Genomic DNA, 26,032 nt, shown 5'->3' on the forward strand with positions numbered 1-26,032 from the left:
TTAATCAATTCAATATGTTTTGAAATATCCACCTGCCAGATATTACTTCTATTAAAAATCAAACTCTTATACATTCTATAAAATGAAGTTTTTAAATTCCTTATTCTTTGCTTTTTATCACTTACTGCTCTTTGTCACCTAGCTGGAAATGATTTGGTTAGAAGCAGTTTGGTAGAAATCAAGGAAGTCAACAATGTCATTTAGTTAAGGTGATTTTGTGATTGATAATTTTGGTAAACCATGGAATAATTTTACCTGGCTTTTAAGAGTTTTAAGGATGTTTGTCTATTTTCTAGAATATTCAGATTTTCTATGCTATTTTGCAGATGTTTTTTAGGTAGTATCTAATTCAGACAACTTCTCCCAAATAATCAAAGAGCTAAAAGAATGCTACCTATTTTCTTTTAAAAAAAAAAAGCAAGTTTGAAGAGAAATAATATTGCTGTCTTAATCATTTTGTGGAGAAAACAAATATTTAAAACCTTTCTTACTTCCAAGGACTTCTTGAGACCGTCTTCTTTAAAAGTGACAGCAGCATCTTCTAGAGGGTAATTTTTAGTTTACATTTTACTAGCACCGCTTTTGTTGCAATATGGAGGAATATTTCTTTGTGCTTCTTTTTGTTCTTAGGAGTATAAGCTTGCTGCATGTTGGACCAGGCGTTGTGGTATCGCATCACTGAGCTGCAGGTAGATAAACGCAAGGAGCTAAAATCTTATCTTTTTGGTTCTCTCCTAGATTCAGCAGCAGATGTCGCATGGAAAAAAATATAGTGAAAAGATATCCGCAGGGGGAATCAAAAGATAATACACAGCCAACAAGGTGAGTTTGCTAGCTAATGAAGCCATGGCCACAGTAACCTTCTACTGCTCTTAACAAGGTGGAAGAAAGTCTGCTTAACACTTCCATACAGCTGTTATTTTTCCCGCTCAGCAGGTTCATTTCTTTAGGGCACACAAAAAATAGACTTTAGACTTCAAGTATGCCCTAGACTACTTCTATGCATGAAGAATGTGGAAGTCTGTAAGTTTGAGGAAAAATATTACATAAAACATTTTGAAAGAACCTAAGACAAAACTAAGGATTTTTTTGACCCATAATTTTTTGAATTATGATGAATTCAAATATTTAATGGAGAGGGATCGTTGTAATATTACAAGAAAGTTCTTATTTTCTGTAATATTCCTAAGAAATCTTCATTGATGTATATCATGATGGAATAAAAGTAAAAATGAATATCTCTCAATTTTATTTAATTGTATCAGAAGCAACAGTCTTTGAGAATTGCCAACTCGCATGTCCTCCCACAAGAAACTTTGCCATTGGAGCAATATTATACACATTTTTACCCCACCAGACTGTCAGAGAAACAATGCAGGCATTTGAAGCTCCTGTTTGATATATTGTAAATACTCAATAATGAACATGTTTTAAATTAGTAGTCCATAGTTATGAAATGAAGCAAAACAAAACAAAACTCTGACAATGTCTCAGACTTTCCTTTTCTTGACCTTCACAGTTTTGAGGAGTACTGGTTAGTATTTTGTGTAATGTCCCTCAATTTGAGTTTGTCTTACTTTTTTGTCATGATTAGACTGGGGTTTTAAGATTTGGGGAACAATACAACAGATATGAAGTGGGCTTCTTCTCTTCATATTGTATCGGGGGTATACAATATCAACCTGACTTATCACTGGTGATGTCAACTTTGAGCACTTGGTTAAGGCACTGATTTCCAATCCTCTCCACTGTACATTACTGTTTTTCTCTTTCTGTACTCTGTTCTTTAGAAGTGAGTCACTAGATGTAACGCACACTCAAGAAGATTGGTGGTGGTGGTGGTATCTGCGTATATTATTTGGAAACGTATAAGGAGGATTTGTATTTTCTCTCATAGACTAAACAGTTTTAACTGGGAGTTTAATTTGCTTCCTGGCCTCCATGAGAATAGACTCCATTTTCATGATTTCCTCCTCTCTCTAATCCATAGAAACGTCAAGATCCCTCCTGCACGTCACTGTGTCGTCAACACAGAATTCCTGAGGCTGTCTGGAGGCAGATCTGGGAAACCTTCCTTCCAAGCCCTAAATGCTTCTGAGGTTTTAGACCTTCCACTAAGCCATATGGAGGTTCTCAGAGATGGGTCCTGACTAACTTAGATGCAAGCTTGATTAATTTAACCTAGTGATATCTCCATTCTCTGGTCAGTATTTTTGTCTATATAACGTATTTATTCACTGAACGTTTTCTGAACATCTACCATATTCACGGCACTGTTCTAGGACCTGAGAACATTCCAGTGAACTGTATAATCAAGATTTTTGCCCTTTTATTTAAATAGTTAATGAAGAAGACAATCTAATAAGAAAATAAATAAAAGTAAAGTAGAAATAAAATCCACAGAATGTATCCTTTGGACCATGAGCTACAAAGAATAATATGAAGCACAGTGCTTTGCACATTGCAGACAGTCAATAAATGTTTGAATGCTGAGTGTTGAACAGATCATTTGAGGGACATGAGCACAAGCAAATACACAGATTTCAGTAACAAAAGACAACAACGTTAAAATTCTCTGGCAATGATAGTGCATAATTGTCAAGTAGATAAGCAACCACATGAACATTCCTGTTTTTATTTAAAACAAACATAACTGGCCATAATTTATTAGCTAGACTACTGCATGCACAATTTGCCAGTATCTTTGGATTGCTTCCTCATTTTGACTTTGACTTACTTTCACAAAATATCTTGATGTGAGAATAATTCACAACTGCCAGAAATGGGGCACCTGTGGCTTCACAGAGCACTTAGAGCTCCCACCAGGGAGGTAAGAACAAATTTAGAGTCAGCAGGATGGACCTAGGAAAAACTGATCAAGACAATGATGCTAAGTTCAGATACAAGAAAGAATGATCAACTTAGATTTGATCCATACTAATGTGCAGTGGTGAGACAAAAGGATCAGATTTGATTTGAGTGAGTAGGACATCAAAACAAACAGAGGTGAAGAAGTTAAAGGCTTTCTAGTTATGAATCAGGGATTGATAAAGCAGGCAAGAAAGTAGAAGAAACTAGACTAAGAGATCATTCTTCTAATTTAATGACTGGGATTCAAATATATTCCAAAAGGAAAGCTAGAGGAAGAACAGACAGAAGATGAGTTAAGTCTAATGGACTCTTATGGTGGAAGATCTAAGGGGATTCCGTTGCCTGTGCTAGCCCAGGTGTGGCCAGGGCCACCAAGGCTGAAGCAGCCCTGAGGCACATTGAACATGAGAGCTCTGTACCTCCATGTCTTACTCTCATTGGCCTGTTAAATGTTTAATCTGAAGTTCATCACCAGGGGCAACTTGGAGAAGTAGTGTTAGTCACCTTACTGCCTTTCTTTCAAACACGTATGAAGATTTCAGTATTCATTATTCCTGAATTTGTTCAATAATCATCTGTGGGCCTATTATGTAAATAAAGATTATGCTAACTGTACTATTTCATTAATAGAACATTCTAGCATACTGTATTCTGCTGTTTGTGGTAGGACACCTAGTCACATTTTAGTAAAATGCTGAAGCTATGTATATAGTGCCCATGAGGGAATTAAATCTGCTATGGATATTAGCCCAGGGCCAGCGTGAAGCAAAATAATCACAACAAAAATGAAAAAGAAAGAGAGGGAGGTTTGAGCAAGTTTGTTTTTATAAACTTTAAGTGAGTTGTGTGGCTATTCCATGTGACGATATCCTTGAACTACAAGCAAATTCTAATGATGTCTGAAACATTCCATTTTGGCATGGGATAGGTTGTTGATAAAGAGACAAATACCACTTTTCTGGCCAACAAAGCAGGCAAAAACAAAGCTTTATTGAGTGTCCACCTTGGGCAAGATACTATGTCAGGTGGTTCACATATGGTGTCTTGGTTAATTTTGATAAGAGATAGAGATTCAGTCCTTTATTATTAACCACTAGAAAATTTAACCATCTGCAGGAAATCCTCATGAGTTACAAAAGTGCCTAATTTTTCTGTGACACATTCTGATGCAAGTATGCTTTGAGGCAAGTATCCATAATGTGATGATTTCTTCAGCTGATGACTCAGCATTGGCATCTCACCCTGGACCATTGCTCTCCTGTCCTCTTCATGTAAGCTCATATCAAGTAATAGCAAACTCAAAGCAAAGGAAACAAAGTAAAAACATTATTTCTGTTTGAAAATGGCTTTGAAAAAAATCTAACAGGACATTGGTCACTTATGTGTATAAATATTAAGAAGGTAGTAATTATATATATATAAATATTTTTTAATGCCATTTTATGTTAGAGAGTATGTACTCTAATAGTCTAAAAGAATATTAAGTTTCAAGAAAATTCCAGGACTGTCAGAGCTGGGCTACAATATTATTTCCACTTTCCAGATGAGGAAACAGGAGCTTAAAACAAGTAGAGAGAGTGTCAGTCACAAGGCCAGCAAATAGAGGCAAGAAACCTGTCTACTTCTAAAGTCATGTCTTTTTTGCACTGCAGTTACAACCTTTAGTTAAGTTGGAGATGGGCTAGAAACAATCTTTCTTCCCAAGGGCTTCCCATATGATGTCACTTTTTTAACCAGAGAAGAGATTTACTTGACTTTATGACAAAATTGTCAAAAGGAGTAGAAAGACAATGCCAATGTGGAACTGGATTAATGAAGACCTAAGGAAAAATTCAGAATGAAAAGGAATGCCATAGAACCTTTAAAAATAGAGGCACTCCCTTGTCTTGGGGACTTTAAAGGTCTCATCTATAAATGCCACGTATAATAAATTGAACCACACTCAGATCATTCACCTTGGGAGAATGAGTCAAGCAATGTGTGAACTTCAAGCTGTCACTGCTGAAAATTGTGAGACCGACCTAAGACTTCACCTCTAGCAATCAAAATTGAGAAGTTAAAACATTCAACGAAATAGCTGGATGTTGCTTTTAGTGGAATTGATGCCTTTAGTTTAAATCACTGCTGGTGGAAGAATATACAGACGAAAACCAGCACTGTTTTTTATGGACTTGAACTAGACTTGAAATACAAGTTTGACAGGCTACAACTTATCTATGAAAGGAGTTGCAAACTATTACGGAATCTGGACTGTATCCTGTCGGTTAAAGTTGGCGTAAGGGCATCATTTAGAATTTAACATGGGGTGATTCTCCCAAGAATACATCCTGTTTCACTCCTGTGTGTTTCTATGTCATCTTATACTTATCTCTACATTATTAACTTTCATGTTGTAATGACATACTCCTCTGAATAGCCACCAGATTATTAGCTTTTGGAAAGTGGGAGCTTTTATACCAGCATGTGGCCTGGTGCACGCCACAATGTAAAGTCTTGATAAATGTTAGAATGAGTGATTTTTGTTTCAGAAAATTGTCATGGCAGCCAAGAACCTGGATTGGGGTGGGGAGAAATTGGAAGAAGAAGAAGATTTGGGATTATTACTGTTGAGGAGAGGAGAGATAAAGCTAACGTGATTTTAGGTAGTAGCAGTAAATTTGGAAAGGAGACAGTGTATTTATTTTAGCAAGTAGAATCAAAATGATTTGGTAATTAGTTAAAAAAGTAAAGAGAGGAGAGGGAGAAATTCAGGTTTTATGCCTGTGTTTCTTTCTAGGTGACTATGTGAGTGAAGATGTGATTAGTCAACATCAGGGAATCAGGGATGCAAAGGAAGAAGCAAATTTGGAGAATAGGGATAATGACTTTTAACATTTAATGGTTTTATGTCTTATTTCCAGGACTATGCTCGTATTCCTGGCCTGAATAACATTTCTGCTTCATCACACACTGCGGCATATCACCAACAGGACTGAAGCATTAACTTCTTATCCTTCCCTCTTTTCAAAGTCATTCTTTCATAATTAACTAAGTAGTATGTTATTTTTTTTTAGAATAAGTTATTTTCCCTGCCAAATATATTTTCCTGGAGCAAGTCCTTCCGAGTTATTTATATAAAATGTGTTTAGCTTTGTTGCCATGACTGAAAATAACTTTTGTTCTCAACCTTCTTAGCAGTTTCCCAGAGAAAATGTACAGCCAAATTCCAGAGAGGACGGCAGCCAATTACCTTGGGTGAGTTTTGATTTAATGAGTGAGGTGCTGTGCGTAGCCATCACTGCTCTCTTCTGAGTTTCCTATTTCTAGAGCTGTGATACACGGGAGAGGGCGGTGGTAGGGGAGGGAGACACATTTGTGTTTAAATCACAACCTTGCAGTATTTTCTTAATCTCCATGAACTTCCATTTCCCCATCTGTAATGATACCTTCCTCATCATATTGCTGCAAAGAATAAACAGAATAACATGAGGAATTTTCAGTTACAGATTTCCAATTACATGCTTACATGCCAGTTCAGTTGCTGCTTATGCTGTGTTCAAAGATTTTTTTCTTATATAAATGAGATGTAAAATTCATGACTAACTATAAAGAGCAAACAGAGAGCCACTAAGATGAAGAGATAGAAAACTTGTGATACTATTTTTTAATGTGAAGGCAACACTGAGCTTATAAATTGTTGAATACGCTTTATAAAAGTACCAGGATTCAAAAATATTTCAACAGACTGAAATAGTGATTTGGAACTAATAAGACATTTAGTAGGGTAAAAAGTGGAGTTGACAGGTGTTATAAGAGGCCTAGGGACTTTTTAGTTGATTCCTCAGCTAGTTGAACAACAATATGGCTGCCTAAACAGGAAATTCAGTCCTAATCAACATCAGTAGAGGTGGAGGGTCCAGAACAAGGAAGGTGATAGCCCCCCATTATGCTTGTCACTCATCAGACATCATCCATGCAGAGGAAGAGGGAGAATTGGCACAAAGAATGATTTGGAAATAAAATATCATATGAGGGATAGGCAAGGAATTGTGGAAGCTTAAGACAAATACTAACTTCATCTTCTGTAAGATGAGATGGGGAAGTAAGATATGCTGTAACTTTCCTATTCCATTTATCTATTGCAGCACAACAAGCCACCCCAAAACTTAGTCGTCTAACACAACAAACATTTTATTATGCTCATGGGTCCTGTGGGTCAGGATTCAGAAAAAGCACAGCAGGAAGGGCTCCTCTCTTCTCCATAATGTCAGCTGGGGCGATATCTTAGTCAGTTGGGGCTGCTGTAACAAAATGCTGTAAACCAAGTGTCTTATAACAACAGGAACTTATTTCTCACAGTTCTGGAGGCTGGAAGTCTGAGATCAGGGTGCTAGCATGGTTCTGGCGACAGCCCTCTTTTGGGTTGTAGACTGCTGATGTCTTATAGTATTCTCTTGTGGCAGAAAGCAAAACTACCTTTCTGGCTTCTTCTTATAAGGGCACTAATTCCATTTGTGAAGGCTCCACCCTCATGTCTTAATTACCTCCCAAAGACTCCGACTTCCAAATACCATCACATTGGGGATTAGATTTCAACATAGGAACTTTGGGAGGACACAAACATTCAGTTCATAACAGATGACTAGAATAGCTCAGAATGCCTCAAATGAGTGAGTGGTAGAATACTAGTGAGCTAGTGGAGCCACTTTCAAGAAAGTTTATTTACTGATAGGTCTGGTGCCTAGAGTGGGATGGCAGAAAGATCACCTCAGCTATACTGTCAACCATGGTGGCTATATGTGGCCTCTCCAGCATAGTGGCCTCAAGGTAGCAAAACTTCTAACATGGCAGCTCTAGGCTTCAAGAGTGAATGCTCTGGTGAACAGGGCAGAAACTTTATGGTCTTTTATGATCAACCCTGAAAATCACAGAGTGTCGCTTCTCCATTATCTATTATTTGAAGCTGTCAAAGAGGCCACCCAGATTCAAGGAATGGGGATATAGTTCTCATCGTGCTTTAAAACCTTCACATGTCCTTTCTTTCTCTAAACACTATTGCTTTCTATCTCATATTTAGGTAAAAGTGAGGCAGATTTTGGCTCAACGTGAAAAAGAGCCCACCTTATGTAGAGAATATTTGAAAAGGGAGGTTGCATGGCCTATCAAAGAGGGCTGGGTTTAGGAGAATATGAAGAGAAAGATCTCATTATTCTGTGAATCTCGGGAGACTCACAAAACTTGGAATTGAATTACCACCACTATTAGGTGGCAGTACTTAAAACAGAAAAATCACATGAGATTGTCTTAAAGGCAATTTCCAAAGCATGGATGAGAGATCAAGAGAGAATGGATCAGTATTCACAAGTGGGTCATGATCAAATAGAAGGGTGGGAAGTCACAAAACAAGCATTGTGCTATATCCAAATTAAGTATATGCTGGACTATGACCTGTACACAAGAAGGGATTCATGGCAGGGAACTGTATGCAATTCTGTGTGAAGATTTCTAAGCCATCATCATTTGTGATATTGAATGATGCTCCTTTATTAATAAGGTAGGGGAAACTGAAATTAGGAGGTCCTCCTTTTCTCTTCCATGGAAAGGAGGCAAGGCAGGCTGGCTTAACTGATAAATGGTAGTAGAAGTATATTTTACTTGCAACTGTGAATTCATGGATCCAGTCATTGAGAACAAGATAATATTTAAGAGAGAAAGAAAGAGTGCTAAGGGCTGGGGGTGAGAAGCAAAATCTGGTCTAAATAAGTTGTGTATTCAATGAAGACCTGAGCTATGTACCCAGAGTTGACATGTAAGATCAAGGGTCAGAAAATCTACAAACAATGAAGCAAAACTACTAGGTGAAAACTGAATAGACTTTGGGTAAACACATATCTGAGGATGGGCTTTTAGATGTTCCATGCATGTGTTTAGGACAGATCTATGAGCTTAGGCGACAGAGCCCATGGAAACAGGATCTCATAAGGATGAGATGAGGAGGTCTCACATCTTTATCCACCTTTATCCATCACTTAAGCACCTATTCAGGATGGCTAACTAAACCTACTGGCCACGTATAGAAGAAACATAGGTAAGAGAGGGACAAATAAAGTTGTCATCAAATCCACACGGTGGAATTTTGCTAGAGGTTTACATGTTATCACATGAAATTGTTCAGAAAGGAATAAGTTTGCATTTTCAAAGTAGACAGAAATTTCGTATGAAAAAAAGTCCCAGATAAATATTATTGAATAAAATATCTTCCCAAAGTTGCTTTCTGTTTGCTTCCTAAGCATCTTCCTCTTTTTTCAGCCATGTGTCCTTCATTACATGGGCTACTTTCATCTGGCGTTTATACTCTGTTGCCATATTTAGATGTGTTAATTGACTCCTCTCACAAGGCAAGGTGTGTGACTCCATCATTACTCCCAGTTAGCACATTGTTCATTGTAATTTGCTCTTCAGGGTTTAGCGACTTTGCTTGGTTAGTTAGGTTTGCCTAAAACAGACAAGCCTACATTCCCCAACATGAACTATGTAAGAAGAAAAGCAAATTAATAGTGTCTGTTTGTAAGTGTCTGGAGACAAGTAAAACTAAGTGTAATTCAAGTAATAATAGTAATTTATGAGCTTAAATCCCATAAAATTAACAGTGTTTTAACTGTGGCTTTGCAAGATCTTTTTTCACTCTCTCCCTTGAGTTTTTTTGTTTCTGTATCACTCCTGAAAATACCTCCATTTAAGAAGAGTTTTAATTTTCAAAAATAAATTAATCTGTTAGTCTGAGCTAATTAGTTTAATTTAAATTGGTTTTCATCTTATCTTTTGCTAAAACTAGGTTCTTTGAATGAGAAACAAATCTATGGATATCGATGCCTCACAAGAAATTTTCTTAATTACCACAGATAGGCTAATAACGTCTAAATTACTCTTTTAATTTTTTTCAGTTCACATAAATGCAAATTAATTGAAAATATCTTGGAAAATGGAGATAAGCATACCAAAGAAAATAAAAATCACTTATAATTGTTTTTTATATAATACTAATTTTGTGTACTTTCCTTCAGGTTTTATACATATATACATATATAATATATGCACACATATACATGCACATACATATAAGTACACATATGCCAAATATATAATACCATTTATTTTTTAAATAATTTTAAGTTAATTTAATAAATCATGTGATATACATATATAAATAATTCTTATAATTGAACTCAGAATATTTTCAATTTGTGTGGACCACAAATCTTTTTGGCACTTTAGATGGATTCCTAAAAGCAAACCTGTGGTTAAAACCTATTCATTTGAGTCTGTGCTTTTCAATACTTTTCTCCAATATTTTTCTCTTAAAATGGTCAAAGGAGGGTTACAATTGAGAAAAACTTATATCACTGAAAACTGGTGCTAGGTTCCATCTTTGTGCCAGAAAACATAAGGAAATTCTATAAAATATAAAATAAGACCAGGATAAAAAATTCAACCATTAACAACAAACTCTGGCAGGGGATACAAAGAACTAGTCACCAGTGACTTAGGGCCCAGGTCTAAAGTAACAAATAACACTTCACGCAGTCCATGAGTGAGAACTGAGGGACGTGGCCATGCCTAGTTGCAAGGAAGGCTGGGAAATATATTTTCTAGATGCTCTGAGCAGCCCGGTGTTCAACCACGTCTCTATTACTATGGAAGAAGGGAGAGTAGATTTTAGCGATCAATCAACAGTGCTGCCATACTATAATTATTGCTCAATGCAGAAAAAGTGATTTTAATCACTGTATTTTTGTTCCCTATAATTTAAACCCCCCTTCTCTAGATCAAATCAAGTGTCTATAAAAGGCAAGTCTTTAGAGACCAAGTGTCTATAAAAGGCAAGTTTTTAGGAGACTTTATAGCTTTTACAGAGATAAAATACAGAGTACATGAACTGTGGGTTGGATTAGCAACTTTTGACTATGTCGCAGACTTGGAGTTAAAAATGGTAAGCTCGGGGCCCCGAATTTGGAGCTCAAGAGTCATAGAGAGAACCAAATACTTCTACTGCAGCTGTGGAAGAATCTCTTCTTAGCCTTGGGGCTGAGTTTGTGAAAATAAAATCCAAATGACGTTTTCAATTTTATTTAAAATTATGTATAGAGATTTCCAGAAGATCTTTCTTTTTTCTTAATTGATACTTTTTAATTTAATTGATCTTGATTTTGGTAGATGGGTGAAATATCTTGACTTTAAAAAAAAACAACTGGTTAGAAGTTTTCAGTTTTCTTCTGTCCTATGAATTATCTTACATATTCAAGAAGTTTTAGTCTTTTATTCCCTCATCTTGTTTGGCTTTTGTTTCTTTTTCATGATGGAAGCTTTTCTCAAATGTCTAAACTTTTCAGCTATCCTTTTTGTTGTTTTCCCACTTGTATCTAAGAATGAGAGGATAGAAAAATGACCAAGGCAGTCCTTTGGGGAAACTTGATACCTGAAGATCTTCGCTTTAGGGCTAATCGTGGAGGCAGAACTTAATGCTTGGCATTCGTAAAGACCAGTAGGAGTGGTGGTTTTACTCTTGGGTGCCAAAATGAACCCTAGACCATTTGCTCAACTTTTAGAGCAGAAACTTCTAACTTTTACTCAGGAAAAAATGTCTCGTTATGGGCCGTTGAGTGTGTGGTGGAGGCGGAAAAGTGGGAGATGGCTTATACCATATGTAGACCTTTTGTTACCTCCATGGCGAGTCCTATTATTTATTCCAAATTTCTTTCCTACCTACCCCTCCTAGTTCTGGGCTTCCTATTCTAAATCATTCAATCTCTCCTCCACAATAGCCCAGTCCGGGCATATGACATGCTTAATGGTTTTACACAGTGTTTCACCAATGTCTTCTGTCTACTTTCCTTCTTTCACTAAGGTATTTAATACTGTTGATTCTTGATTTAGGCTTTTTATTTCTTTTCTTTTTTCTTTTGTTTTTTCTGAGGGAGATTAGCCCTGAGCTAATATTGGCTGCCAATCCTCCTCTTTTTGCTGAGGAAGATTGGCCCTGAGCTAACATCCATGCCCATCTTCCTTTACTTTATATGTGGGACGCCTGCCACAGCATGGCTTGATAAGTGGTGTGTAGGGCCACACACAGGATTCGAACAGGAGAACCCCAGGCTGCCAAAGTGGAATGTGTGAACTTAACTGCTGCACCACCAAGCCAGCCCCCTGGCTTTTTATTTCTTTATTATAATTTTAAGGGATTTTAGGAGGCTGAGGTGATTAATTCAAAGACGAAGTCTGCCATCTTGAATCAACTGCATATTTGTTTGTATACAAATGAGAAATATTGTACATACTGTTTTGAGATTTTCCTTTTTAGTTAACTATGTATAGGAAATATGTTTCCATTCATTAAATACTCTCCTATAACAATATTTTAATTGTTATGTGAAATAACATTTTATGGATGCACACAAATCAATATACTTATTTGGGATAAATTATTTTCTCATTTTCCTCATTTTAAATAGTGATCAATACATTTTCTTGTAGTTAAATCTTTGTTCCTAGAATAATTAAACTCTTAGGATAAATGCCTAGAAGTTAAATTACTGAATGAATAGATATGCAGATTCAAAAATTGATGTGTTGCCAATTGTCGTATAAAAAGCCATGACAATTTATATTTCCATCACAAGTGGAAAAAATATCCATTCTCTGAGTTTTATTATTTTCAGCCTGGGCCAATAGATAGTAATTAAATAGAGTTTGTCATTGTTTAATCTGCATTTCTTTCATGACTGCACAGATTGAAGACGGTTTTATATGTTTATTAACCATTTGTCACTTTTATTGATGAACTTGAATTGTGTGTTCACACTCTTTGCCCATATTTCTATTGGCTTGTTCTCATATTTCTAATTGATTTTAAACATAGGTCTCTGAGATAAAGATATCAATCTTTACCCTTTTATTTTTCTTAATATTTTCCCACATTTATTGTTAATATTTTTGCTGGTTTTGATTTATTGATCTGAACGTTATACTGTAAAGGAAAAAATCTATCAAATTGTCCTTGTATTTTATCTCCATAGTATCATGCTTTAAAGTTTGCCTGTCCCTAAATTATATAAGTAGTCACTTTGATTTTCTTATAGTATTTTTTATTTAGCAATATTCAAATATGTAATTAATCTACAATCTAAGTAGGCATGTGAGAAAGAATCTACCTTAATTTTTTTTGGTCATATATTTAGCCAAATGACCCCCAAGCTATTTATGAAATAAAAAAGATTTTATGTATTGATTTGAACTGCCAACCGTATTATAAACATCAATTTGTGGAGAGCTGGAGTTGTTCTCTCCTATTCCATTTCAACTGTACCGTGAGTGTATGTGTGTGTCTGTATCTTTCTTCATTGTAGAATGAAGCAAAACCTGTGCATGCTCAATTTTTTTAAACAGATATGGGAAGAGTCAGGGGTCCTCGGTGTAGATTACTTTCTACCTCATGTGGTGACTGGATACTTTTCTCAGAGGTACAAAGAGGGAATGTGCACAACACCCATCCAGTTTCAGGATCTAAAAGGCTTCCTTTAGCCCTCTTTTATCCTAACTTCCTGATCTTCTGACACTTTGTGAGGATGATTTACCCTGAGCTAAAATTTGTTGCCAATCCTCCTGTATTTTTTTTTTATTTGAGGAAGATTAGCCCTGAGCTAACATCTGTGCCAATCCTCCTCCACTTTGTATGTGGGATACCTCCACAGCATGGCTGATGAGTGGAGTAGGTCTGAACCTGGGACCCGAACCCTGGGATCCAGGCCGCTGAAGTGGAGCACACAGAACTTTAACCACTTAGCCACGGGGCTGGCCCCTGATCTTCTCATACTTCAGACACATGAGTTTTAGAAGAACTAAAAGATCCAGAGTGTGTTGTCATCAATATTCTCCTGCAAGTTTCAAGGAAAAATAAGCTCTCACTTTCCTTTACAGGATGGTACTAAGAGGCTAGAGAATGGTCACTGTCAGTTTTCAACTTGGTTTTCCTCTGTGTCCATGTGTCGGGGAAAAATGTGGAGGAATTATAAAGGAAATTACTATATTCTTTTTCTTGGTTCCCTATTTCCTGAAGTCAGTCTGGACTATGATATGATCTGGAACCCAGATTATTTCATTTATTAACTCTCATCCAGCTCTCCCTTCTTATTCATGTCACTTCCATCCAGGTACCATTATCGAATAGTCAGTTAGACTTCGTTTATTAGGCTTAGGTTTAGTGTCATTTTTCTTCACTTTCTATTCCCTCAATAACTGCTTTTGGTGTTATAAAAAGAATTTGAGTGAAATTACATTGAAGTCTGTTTACGGATGTGATTTCGAGCCATTGCTCTATAGTTTCTTGATTCATTTGTTGAGAATTGACTAATATTAAATACATAATGGAATAGTGTTTAACATGTCATAAACATTGATGTTGTATACTTTCAATGTTTAACAACTCCATTTTTAGAGATGCAAAGGAAATCTGTATCAACAAGCTAATTATTAACCATTATTGTATTATTGTGGGTCTTTTGTTAGATTCTAAGGTTTTAGAATTGGCCAAACTGGATTCAAGTCCTGTCTTGCCCTTTATTGTTAATCTCACTGTGAGAAAGTCTCTTAATCCTTCTGCTCTTCCTCAACTGTGAAGTTTAAATGAGTTCAAGGCCAACTGCAGAGTAAGTTCCCAAAAGTGGGAGCTATTGTTTCTCTTATTGTTATTAGCTTTCCTTCAAATGTCCCTTGAATTAAAGCAGTGACACTCAGAGTGTGATGCCTGGACCAGTAACACCAGCATCAACTGGGCGTTTGTTGGGAACGTAAACTCTCTGACCCCAACCTGGACCTAGTAAAACAGAAATTGTAGAGGTGGAGCCCAGCAATCCATAATTTAATAAGCCTTCCAAATTATTCTAATCCACACTCAAGTTTGAGATCTACTGATTTACATCATGTCATTGTTAGCATAAAATTTTCAATAAATCTTTTTATTGGACCAAAACCAAAGTGCAACTAAACACCATCATGGCAGCCACACGTGATAAAATATTTATAAGCATAAAACATTCATTCTTACTTTCCTTATAGACTAAATGAATATGTTAGCAATATTTACCATGATATGCTAACGATTGACAAGCCTTACTCTAACTGTTGATATCCTAATTGTCAGTACTAGAATCATAGACCAAGTGAAAGTTCATTACTTTATATAAATAAGCTCTACTCTGTTATACTTTTTTCAAGTTGTATTTCAAATATAGGCCAATAGTTTGGAATTTTTCCATGTCACTTTCCTCTCAATCTTTTTCTTTTGAAAGAGATACATTTTTCATTAAATGCTTTTGACCATGAGTCAGAAAACATCTCCAGGCCTGCACCACCAAGTTGTTATCAATTTACAGAGAGAGTTGAGATGACTCTGACCTCTAAAACTTTGCTTAGGAACTACCTTGCCAGAAATTTACCGTGTGAATTCTATGGTTTCAATTTTCCTGCATTATAGGTATCAGCTCAAGCTGGCAAGTACAGTCTCTGAGGTCGGCAGACAGTATTAATAGACACACCGTTCGTATTGCAGCAGTGTTAATGTGAAGTTTGAACCCACTGGTTTGTGAAAAAAACTGACAAAGTGTGTGTGAAACTTTCTGTAACTCCTCACAGTGTTCACTTTCGCTCAGGCTTTCAAAACTGACTTCCTCCTCCACCCCACTCCCATTCCCACTGGGTTTTTTAATTCATGTTTAAAAAATTGCAGGAATCTATTGTTCAAGCTTTATGCAATTTCTCTTACTTTTTCAAGATATTCAAGTAGTGGCGCCTTTTGAAGTATCATCAGATACACTGTTCCCTTTAGGAGACTATTAAAGTAAAAATTTACTTTCTTTTCCCTAAGGTAATGCAGTGGTTTATCATTCACTTTCTAAATTCCTTAATTTTCTTCCTAACAAGTAACCATTTCATGTGCATTGTCCAATATCTGACAAGAATCTACTTATTTTAAAGCTGTTAGAATAGTTCTCAATATTCCTAAGGGGTTTAAGTTTTGAAGGCTTCTTTCAGTGACTTTTCAAAACTTGTGTTTCTCTTTGGAATACAGAAATAGCGATTGTCAATGCAATGTGCTCGAGTTTTTATGATTACAGATTAGTTTTAAACCCCAAAACTATCTCCACTTAGCTTTGAAAAACACTCGATGCTATGAAAGGTAAAACAAACATAAATTAAGTGTGGATTTCAAGAGCAACAACTAATTTTAACTTTTTAAATTATATGTCCTTTACAGACTTCAGGTGACAGGCACTTTCAAACCAGTGGAGAAGCAACGTAAAAAAGACAGGCTTTGGAGCTGAGAAAGAGATGACCACTTTACCACGTATGACCTCTATCTTTTGAACAGGCCGCCTGACCTGTGTGAACAAGGTCCTAACTACAGAATACAGAAATAAGACCTATTTTATATAGTTAACTTAAAATGAAGCTTAAATAATATATACCAACCTCTAGCACCATGCTTTGCACACACGGTAATCTCAATAAATGTATTTAGGTTCCCTTTTCCTGAACGCAACCGTCCTCAATCATGGATGTGCATAAGAATCACCTAGTCAGCCTTTATAACTGCTGATTCTCTCAGCTTTCCTGCCACAGATTCTGATGAAATGGCTCTGGGCTGGATTCTAGGCATCCGTAGTTTGTAAAGGTCCCCGGGTGATTCCAATGAGCAGCCACCGTTCAGAATCACTGCACAAAAAAAGCATCAGTCTTGCGACTTTCATGGGCTTCAGAAATACCTGTGGAGATTTTGCAGATTTTATATGCCTGGCCTTTCACCTTGGAAGACTCTGATTCAATAGAATGGGACAGATTATCCTTAGGAGTTTCAGGAAGATATTTTCCTGTCACAGACTATTTTAGAATGTCTAAAATCTGAGGTTTGTTAAGACACCTTAATTCTGCCTCAGTTTCGCAAATGGCTACTAAGTGACTCTTACATTTTCTCACTGGAAGACAACAATTCTATGGAGTAGATGTGGCAAAAATTGTCACCCCTACTTGACAGATCAAAATTCTTGAGTTTAGAAAAGCTAAATAAGCTTACCGTTAACACAAAGTAAATGACAATGATTAGACTCACATTTGGGTTGTGTAATGACAATAATAGTTATTACAATTTATCTGAGAGCTTAATATTGCCAGGCATTGTGCAAGAGATTTGCATTAATTGTTGCATTAATTAACTGACTTACGCAGCGCCTATTATTTTACTCCCTCTTTCTTTTACAATCAAGGAAACTAGGGCTTAAGAGTGGAAAATCACTTGCTTGAGACTACACAGCTACTAAACTCCAAAGCTATGATTTGAGCTGTCTCTCTGGCCCCAGCATCCTTGGACCAAGCCACCCATCTTTCACTGTCTCCTGAAGTTCCAGTGTCCTCTCCACTCTTTCACGCTGCTCGGGCAGCCTCAATGTCACCATCAGACACCATTTGCAGAGTGTTTTCTACTATTCTAATTCCTAGAAAAACAATAAGGAAAAATATGATTATCATTATCATTTTCTTGAACTATTTGACTCTGACTTTTGTCTCTGGTACCTGAACACTCAAATTGAGTCTCTTCTCACATCCATTAAGACTTTTTTGGTTGTTACCGACTAAAAACTCCAACCCAAACTTTTGTTTTAAAAATTAGGCTTTTGGAATTTTTTGGTTCATGTAAATTTGGAAACATCCAAAGCTAGAGCTAGCTTTAGGTTCCGCCTAATTTAGTAAGAGGTGAAACAATGTCAATAGGGCCTAGGTTTGTCTGTCTCTTGATCAACTTCTATTTCCCTCCTTATCATGTTGGCCTCATTCTCAGAGGGATCAATTATTTATGATTATAAAGTGGATATGCTCTGTATTGAAGAGGGCAAAAGAGAAAACCTGCTCCCACAGCTCCAGCAATAATCGATAAACTGAGTCTCATGACCTATGATTGGTCATGTGCCCATCCTTGAAACAATCATTCCTGCCAAGGCAATGTGACAGAGCGCCTGGGTATGAAGTCTATTTCATGGAATCTTAGGAACTAGGAGTAGAAAAAAACACATTTCTGAAATCAAAATGGAGCTGCTGATGGAAGAAGGTGAGGTTTTCCTACGTCCTAAACTGTAATTTAGTCATTTATTATATTATCACTAGTATCTCACATTTATATAAATTATCTTTCACAAACTGTATTTTTATGTGCATTAACAATTTCTGCTATTCTTACATTTTTCCTAATAAAATTTACAACCCACATGTTTTCTTTGAGCATTGCTTCTTGCCAATGTATATCAATATTCAGAATGAACTCATCAAAGACTTAAAAGTTGGATGGACAAAGTCCTCTGGCCATCAAGGGGATTGTAGGTACGGTTGCTTGGCAGGGAAATCAGGTCAAACTGGATTTCCTTTGCACTAATTAACAGGCTGATTTTATCATAGCTACTTAAGTATATGTGTCACTTCTAGAAAGCCCACATGCTGGCCTGTAGGGATTATTTATTTGGCCTGAGACTTCAGCACCATCAACAATGCAGCAGTAAACTCCACAGATCAGAATCTTTTGATTCAAATGTGGTGATAAGCCATGCTAAGCCTATATGGAAGACTAAAAATTATGCCATGAAATTTCTGCTATTTTCTTACTAACTAGAAGGGACTCACTCTTATTAAGGGCCCTTACAAGAAAGGAAAGGAGGCTTTGAAAGAAAGTATCTGTGAGAAATACTTTCCATACCCACTAAAGGCGGTCAATTCATCTGAATCAAATCTAACACATTATGCCTTTAGGTCATGATAGAAGAGTATTGTTTCAAAAGGAATATGACTAAAATTGTGAAATATCTTCATTTTGAAAACAGGAAAGATGTTTAAAAGTTAATATTTTACTATTAATTAACTGGTAATATTTTTGATAAAAATAAAAGAAGAGATATTTGGGGGATCTCAAAGTCCATTACTTTCAAAATCATGTCTCTGTATATGGGGTTTGCTTGTGTAAAACTTCAAATAATAAATATGACTATAAAGACTATAGAGAAATGTGTTGAAAAGAATATTATGATCTTCCACAAAACTGTTTCGACATCAAGATATTGTAATTTTTTTAAGGTGAAGATAAAGAAGTTTTTCTTCAACATAGTATCTTTAAAAATATTCAGAGCATTTTCTGGGACCAGCCTAGCAGTACAGTGATTAAGTTCACATGCCCCCCTTTGGCGACCTGGGGTTCATGGATTTGGATCCTGAGCGGGGACCTACACACTACTCGTCAAGTCATGGTGTGGCAGTGTCCCATATACAAAATAGAGGAAGATTGGCACAGATGTTAGCTCAGGGCCACTCTTCCTCAAGCAAAAAGAGGAAGATTGGCAACGTGTTAGCTCTGGGCCAATCTTCCTCACCAAAAATATATATATATATTTGGAGCATTTTAAGTCTCCTCTAATACCATAATTAATGAAAACACAGTTGGTTTACTTCTTATTCAGATTAAACTTTCAATAATTTTTTTCTTATAAGCTTCTTTAGTGAGAGAGTCAGACTGAAAACTTGACCTTTTGATTATTCCTCAGAGATTATTTCATATTCTACTTCAGTCAGAATTTTCGCCTCCGCTCTGATCCTTGTTTTGCCTTTTTCAAAGCCTGTGTTTAGACCTAGAATAGCATAAATTAATATTATCCCTCAGTTGAGGATAGAGAGGAGATAAAAAGTGATTTTAATGATATTTCTCTAGACTCATAAGATTCAATACATTTTTAGGAAATATTCCTTCTGTTTAGGGCAAAATAATGAGAAAATTCTTTCACCTAATTTCTCTTTTACAAATGCTAACTCTGTGTTATTTGACATGATGACAATTTCTGCCTAGCTGGACTTCTATAGACATGCTAGACATGTTTATCTCATTTTGATGCTTTTATTACAAAACGGTGCTTTCAACAATATGGGTCAATTCTTTCAAGATCTTGTCTTACACAAGAAAGAATTCTAATAATTGTTTGCCTTTTCTATTGCTTCTGGTTATGAAATGACTGTTACCGGTCCATGGAATAATTATCCAAGAGGAAAAACATCAGTGGAATTATAGAATTTTTAATGTTAAAGGAAATCAAGAAATATTTATACTAACCCCTTTATTTCAAAATTGGATTACTTGCAATTCAAAGAGGTGAAGTGACTTACTCAAATCTAGGAAGCTAGGTCATAGTTCAAAGGTGGCATAAACTAAGGAAATTGTTCTCTTGCATTGAATTGATTGATGGTCCATCAATTACCATCGCTCATTTTAGTTATTTATAAATCCCTTGAACAATATTTACCCTGGGGTGGTCCATGTTTTAGTTATGTGAGATATTGTATATATGTAAGGATTTACAGTATGGTGAGTGTTTCTATAAAAGCATAAGAAATAAGACATTAAGACAAAAGGTGGAAAAGGTTTCTAACTGATGGGTCCAGGAAGAATTTTCAGGAGTGATGGTACTTTATCTGCAATTTGAAAGAGAAGGAAGTGATTCCAAGTACAAATAAATGAATAGCTACTAAAGGTAAAGGGAATATCATATACAAGGATATGCCTCTTCAGGGAAAGGCACTAATTCTCAGACTAGAATGTAAGTTATACAAGGAGGGGGAGAGCCACAAGAGACTGGAAGACAAACAGATGTGAGAGACCCTAGGTATCATGCAAACGGGTTTGAACACCGGCCTTCATTTTATTTGCAACTGGGAGTTCAAATGATCAGATTAGAAATTTTACCCTAGGTTATCTTTTCTCACCTTATATTCTCTGATTCTTTTATGATTAACTATATGAGGATGCCTACAGATGGTTTTTTCTACTCAGGACCTCTCTCCTGAATCCCATGATTGTTGGACATTTCTTTGGTGGTATACTAAAACACAAATTAAATATTAATAACACTGCATGAATTATTTTTATCTTCCTGACTTTCTTCTTATGAGCTATTCCTGATACATGTTAATGATAGCAGTAGCCACACGGAAAGCCCCTGGATTCTTCCATCTCTCTCCAGCCAGCCAGAAATCATTCAGGCTACAATAAAAGAGAACAAATTCCTCTTAATTGTTCCCTCTTAACCTGCCTAGAAATGGGGGGGTGTACCCCTAATCTCCAAGATCCCCAGGAATTTTATTTGTTAAATGAATTAGAGTTCTATGTATTATTTGCCTGGTCAATTTTTGGGGCACAGGACCCAGTTATTACAGTGTGAAAACAGCGTGAACAGACAGGTGATGAAAAACAAATCCAACGTCCCAATGAATATTCTCTGGAGAAAGTAGTATTTGAAAAGGAACAATCTGGAATTTTGGTGCCATTGTAGCTACTGGAGCATTATCATCGCTCAACCTATCGTGATCATGAAAAGAGTAAGAGAAGATAAGAGTAAGTTTAAATACTACAGAGGCTGAGTGTGTTAAGCAAATACTACTCTGATTAGACTGGAGTTTGCCTGCAGTTGAATCTCAGCTCTGGTGCTAATAGTTATTTACATTTTTTTCATCTATTAAATGATAATGGAAAAAATTACCTCACAGGTTTTGGGAGGATTGGATGAATTTACACATGTAAAATATTCAGTACATTTCATTGCATATGTTCAAGTAAGCTTAATTCGTCTTTCCCTCCTATACTTTGTTGGAAACTTCTGAAACAATAGACTAAATTTAATTCGGTTTCAGAAATTGAAAATGTCTTCTGAGCTGGATAAACAGACATATAGGGAATAGTTTAAAGGAGCTACATAGGGACATTTCCCACTGGAATGGTAATATAAGAGTGACTGTAGGGAAGAGAATTGCTTTTAACTGTTATGTTTTCCCGAATAGTTCATAAATGATAGTTTTGTGTGTGTATATTTTTTGTTTTGCTTTATATTTTTTGCTTTGTTTTAAGAAAACAGAAGAATGTTAATCATTTGTTTTTCTTTTTTCTTCTATAATAAAACATATTAGCCTACACTGATACTTATAGAGATATAATAAGCCTGATGATCTTCCCATAATATGAATTTAAACATACTGAAATTCCAAATGCTGTGAAAATCAATTATTTTATAAATGGGGCCCAGTTAAAAAAAAACACTTCAAACTCAATGGTTTAGGTTGATGTTTTAGAAAATAAAATGTATGAGACAAATAAAAATTAATGTTCAATTTGCTATAAAAACATGCTTGCCAAAGTCAGAATGATACATCTATCCTATATATGCTCCCTGTATATATACAACATATCTATTATTATATAAATGTATTAGCACAAATTATAGAACATCATTCCAATAATATTTCTATCTAAGAGAAGGCATTTCCCACCATTTTGCTCTTGTGCTCAGGGATTGCCTGTTACTTCCTGTGAATGTATTTGAGGTGACGGAAATGGACGGTGATACACCCATCTACGCACCACAGCCGTCCCTTTTGCAAAGTGGAAAAGCAATCTACTTGTGTAATGTTGCAGACCAGATTCTCCCTTTGAAACCAATTCAGAATTCCCCTTGCTATCTTCTGGATGCGAGGAGATACTTAGGAACAAAGTGTATCTCAAAGAGAAAGAAAGAATAAACCACACAATTTTGAGCCAGATTGATTCCTTCACGATGCATGACAAAGGAATATATTTTGCTGGCACTAATACAGATAAATTAACAATGACACTATTGTACTATTTCTAGTACACTGTTACATAAGTGGATTTTGTATAATTTATGCAAACTGCTATATATTCAGCTGAACCATTAAATCACTTCATTTCAAAATATCCTTTCAGTGGAACTAATGAAGTTGTAGAACATAGTCAAATAATAACAGGCTACAGAGACAGCTGTCAATATCATCCTACTGATTCATTTCTCACTTATAAACATTCTCACAGATGTTTAGGTGATTAGAAACAATGGTAGAGTAATTTTGCACAACTTTTGGAATCAAGAAATCAGTGTAGAAAAGCAAATAATAATTTTGAATAAAATCTTTCTGAAATTATGACATATAATAATTTAGCTTTCCAATTCATTATTCCTATCGTCCTTTTCCCTTTTCCATCCTGAACAGATCCAGCTTCTATTTCTGGTTTCTATGTTCTCTTAATAATCTGCCACTCTTCCCTCCGCCATGTTTCGAAGCCTAGTGATATCGTTGAGCTTTCCTCTTCATGTCCCATGACAAAGATATCATCAGTTTTTCTTTTTCAAGCTCCCACAAACATCCTTTCTTCCTATTCCTAGTTGCCAACGTATATCAGAGGTGAACTCTCATTTGTGGATTTCCAGACTATTATATTATCGTCAATGCCTTCCGTATGACCCTCCTCTTGCTCCCTCTATCTGGCACCCTGGGACCTCAAACACTGATTTGATAGTGACCTTCCTCAGCTAAAAATCTTTCAGATGACTGCCTGATCATGTCACATGTCACGTGAATAAAATGACCCTGGTTGAGGTCTAAATTCCTAGCCTCATATCTCAGTTTTTCATAAACCTAGGCAAGCTGTTATATTCACTATTCTCTGAAGAAATCCTTATAATTTTCCTTTTATCATACTATCTGTAAAGAATATCCTAACCATAGCTTCTACCTATGGAAACTCTACTTATAAGACCTCTTCCTTAAGCAATCTTTCAATATTTCTCTAATAGTTTCATTGCACTTCAGGTCTTATCTTAGCTATTTTGTATTCCACTCGATTATACAAGTTGTCTTTTGTGACTCTGAGGACAGAATTAAAGTGTCAGTTTTTGCTCTTACATAGTATTCGTATAACCATTATGTGGTAGATTCATGTAAATATATAAAAGACCACTGTATATATATAATATGTATATACACACATGTGTATATATAAGCACACATATGTACATTCACACACACATATCTCCATACACACACACGCACAGACACACTTCTCTAATCACTACTTGGACTTGCTATCCAGGCTTACAAGAACCTTGGGCTTAAGGCGCAAATCTGTAATGTTCATCTTGTTGGAATATGAGATCCCTCATTAACTCAGAGTATTAGATGAAACAGTTGAGTTAGTAACCAAATCGACAAAGAACCAGTTGACTATATGTACAATTAAGGACTTTATCATTTTGCTCTTAGATTAATTATATGGTTCATTATACTGGAATGTGTGCTTAATTTCAAAAGTAGTTTTTTCCTTAGATTTTGGTTCTTGCCATTTGGCTTTATGTCCTTTCCCTTTAAAAGTAAGAACTGTGTTTTGCATGTCTGACCTGTGGCAAAATAATAATGATAATAATAATAATAATAATAATAAACAATAGAAATAAGAAAATAAAGGTCTTTGCCCCAACAAACAGAACAAATTTTACAACAAAAATGACATACACAATAAACCAGTGGCTTCACTGAATAAGAATGGCCTGAGAGCGTCTTTCAGCACTACTGTGCAAAACTATCAGCTAACATAGTGTAGCCGAAGCACTGAGGTCACCATAAAGACAGATGAACATTTTTTTCTGCAATCTATATACTGTTATGAAAAGACAACGACCCCATGAATAAAAGAGCTCAAGAAAATTAACCAATAAAGCATGTTTATAAGTAAACTTTATAAACTTTGAGCATCTCACCAGTACAAATTTCCATAAGTTGATGATTTGAGTTCGTTTGTTTAAATACACTTCCTCTCATTTTTCTTTAAATTTACTAAGGAAATTGGGGACGGGAATGTCTGTAACAACAATAGAAATCAAGAAAGGCTGGCGGGACGGTCCTGTGGCTGAGTGGTTAAGTTCACACGCTCTGCTTTTGTGGCCTAGGGTTTCGCCGGTTCAAATCCTGGGGGCGGACATGGCACCGCTCATCAAGCCATGCTGAGGCAGCATCCCACGTGCCACAACTAGAAGGACCCACAACTAAAAATACACAACTATATACCGGGGTGGGGGGGGGGGGGGGGTCTTTGGAGAGAAAAAGGAAAAATAAAATCTTTTTTAAAAAAAGGAAAAAGAAAGGCTGGTATCCCCAGTTGAGGATTTTCTGTGATAAATTTTATAAGACCAGATTGAGGGAAATAAAGACCATAGAAGTAAAGAAAGTAAATGACTTCTTGGGAGATTAGTGGGCAGAGTCCCCAGCAAGACCCCCCTCAAGCATGTGGGAAAGGGCAGCATATGAAGTAGTGAGATGGCTGGGCGTGGGAAAGACAGGGATCTCAATTGTCTACAGAGCTTGGAGCAATAAAGGCAACCAAAGAAGTGCTCATTGTCCCACCTGCACATCGGGTGTATGGAATGTGGTTTGGCAGTGGTAGACACACCTCATCTCTGCTTGAATTCTCCCTGACAGTCTAAACACAAAGAACTCCTCTAACTTGAGCTGAATGCCCTCCAGGTTGACTGTGGCACTTTCATCCTTCTTTGCTCCCCAGGGTGGGCGCCATGTTTCCTGAATCACCTCTCTTCTGTCTTATTTTTCTCCTTTGTTTCACTAGCACACAGGCTTAAGAAACATCCTACGAAGTACGTAGTAGATATTTTTCCTCAATTCTTTCCTGCCTGAATATCTTTACAATTTGTTGGCCAAGTATGGAATTGTATGTAGCAATAACTTTCTCTTAAGACTTGAAATCTTGATTCTAATTCTTGCAGGCGCAGTGTGCTGCTGGTAAGAAAATAATAATCCTTATCTGATTCTAGTCTCTTGTGGCACACAACTTTATTTCCCCTCGCTTCTTTCAAAAAGTTTTTCTCTCTTTTGGATATTTTTTCTTTATCTCTAATGATCACATTGATGTGTCTAGCTGTTTGTCTTTTTCATTTACTAGGCTAAACACTTGGTGCCCTCTTTTGAATCTTAAGACTACATCCTTCAGCTCTAGGAAATTTCCTGTATTTTAGCTTTCATAATTTCCCTCCTCAGCGTTATCTCTATTCAGTTCTTTCTGAAACTCTTTAGTGTAAAATTAGGCCTCATGGATTGGTTTCAAATTTATCTTTTTTTCTCTCATATTTCCTGCCCTTTCTTTTTCTATACTGTATAAAAAATTTCTTTAACATTTTATGTCTGAACATTCTACTGAATATTTATTTTACAACTATATTTTAATTTCCAAGAGTTCTCCTTTGTTCTT

The sequence above is a fragment of the Equus quagga genome, chromosome 5 (genome assembly GCF_021613505.1).
Source record: "Equus quagga isolate Etosha38 chromosome 5, UCLA_HA_Equagga_1.0, whole genome shotgun sequence".
Classification (NCBI taxonomy): domain Eukaryota; kingdom Metazoa; phylum Chordata; class Mammalia; order Perissodactyla; family Equidae; genus Equus; species Equus quagga.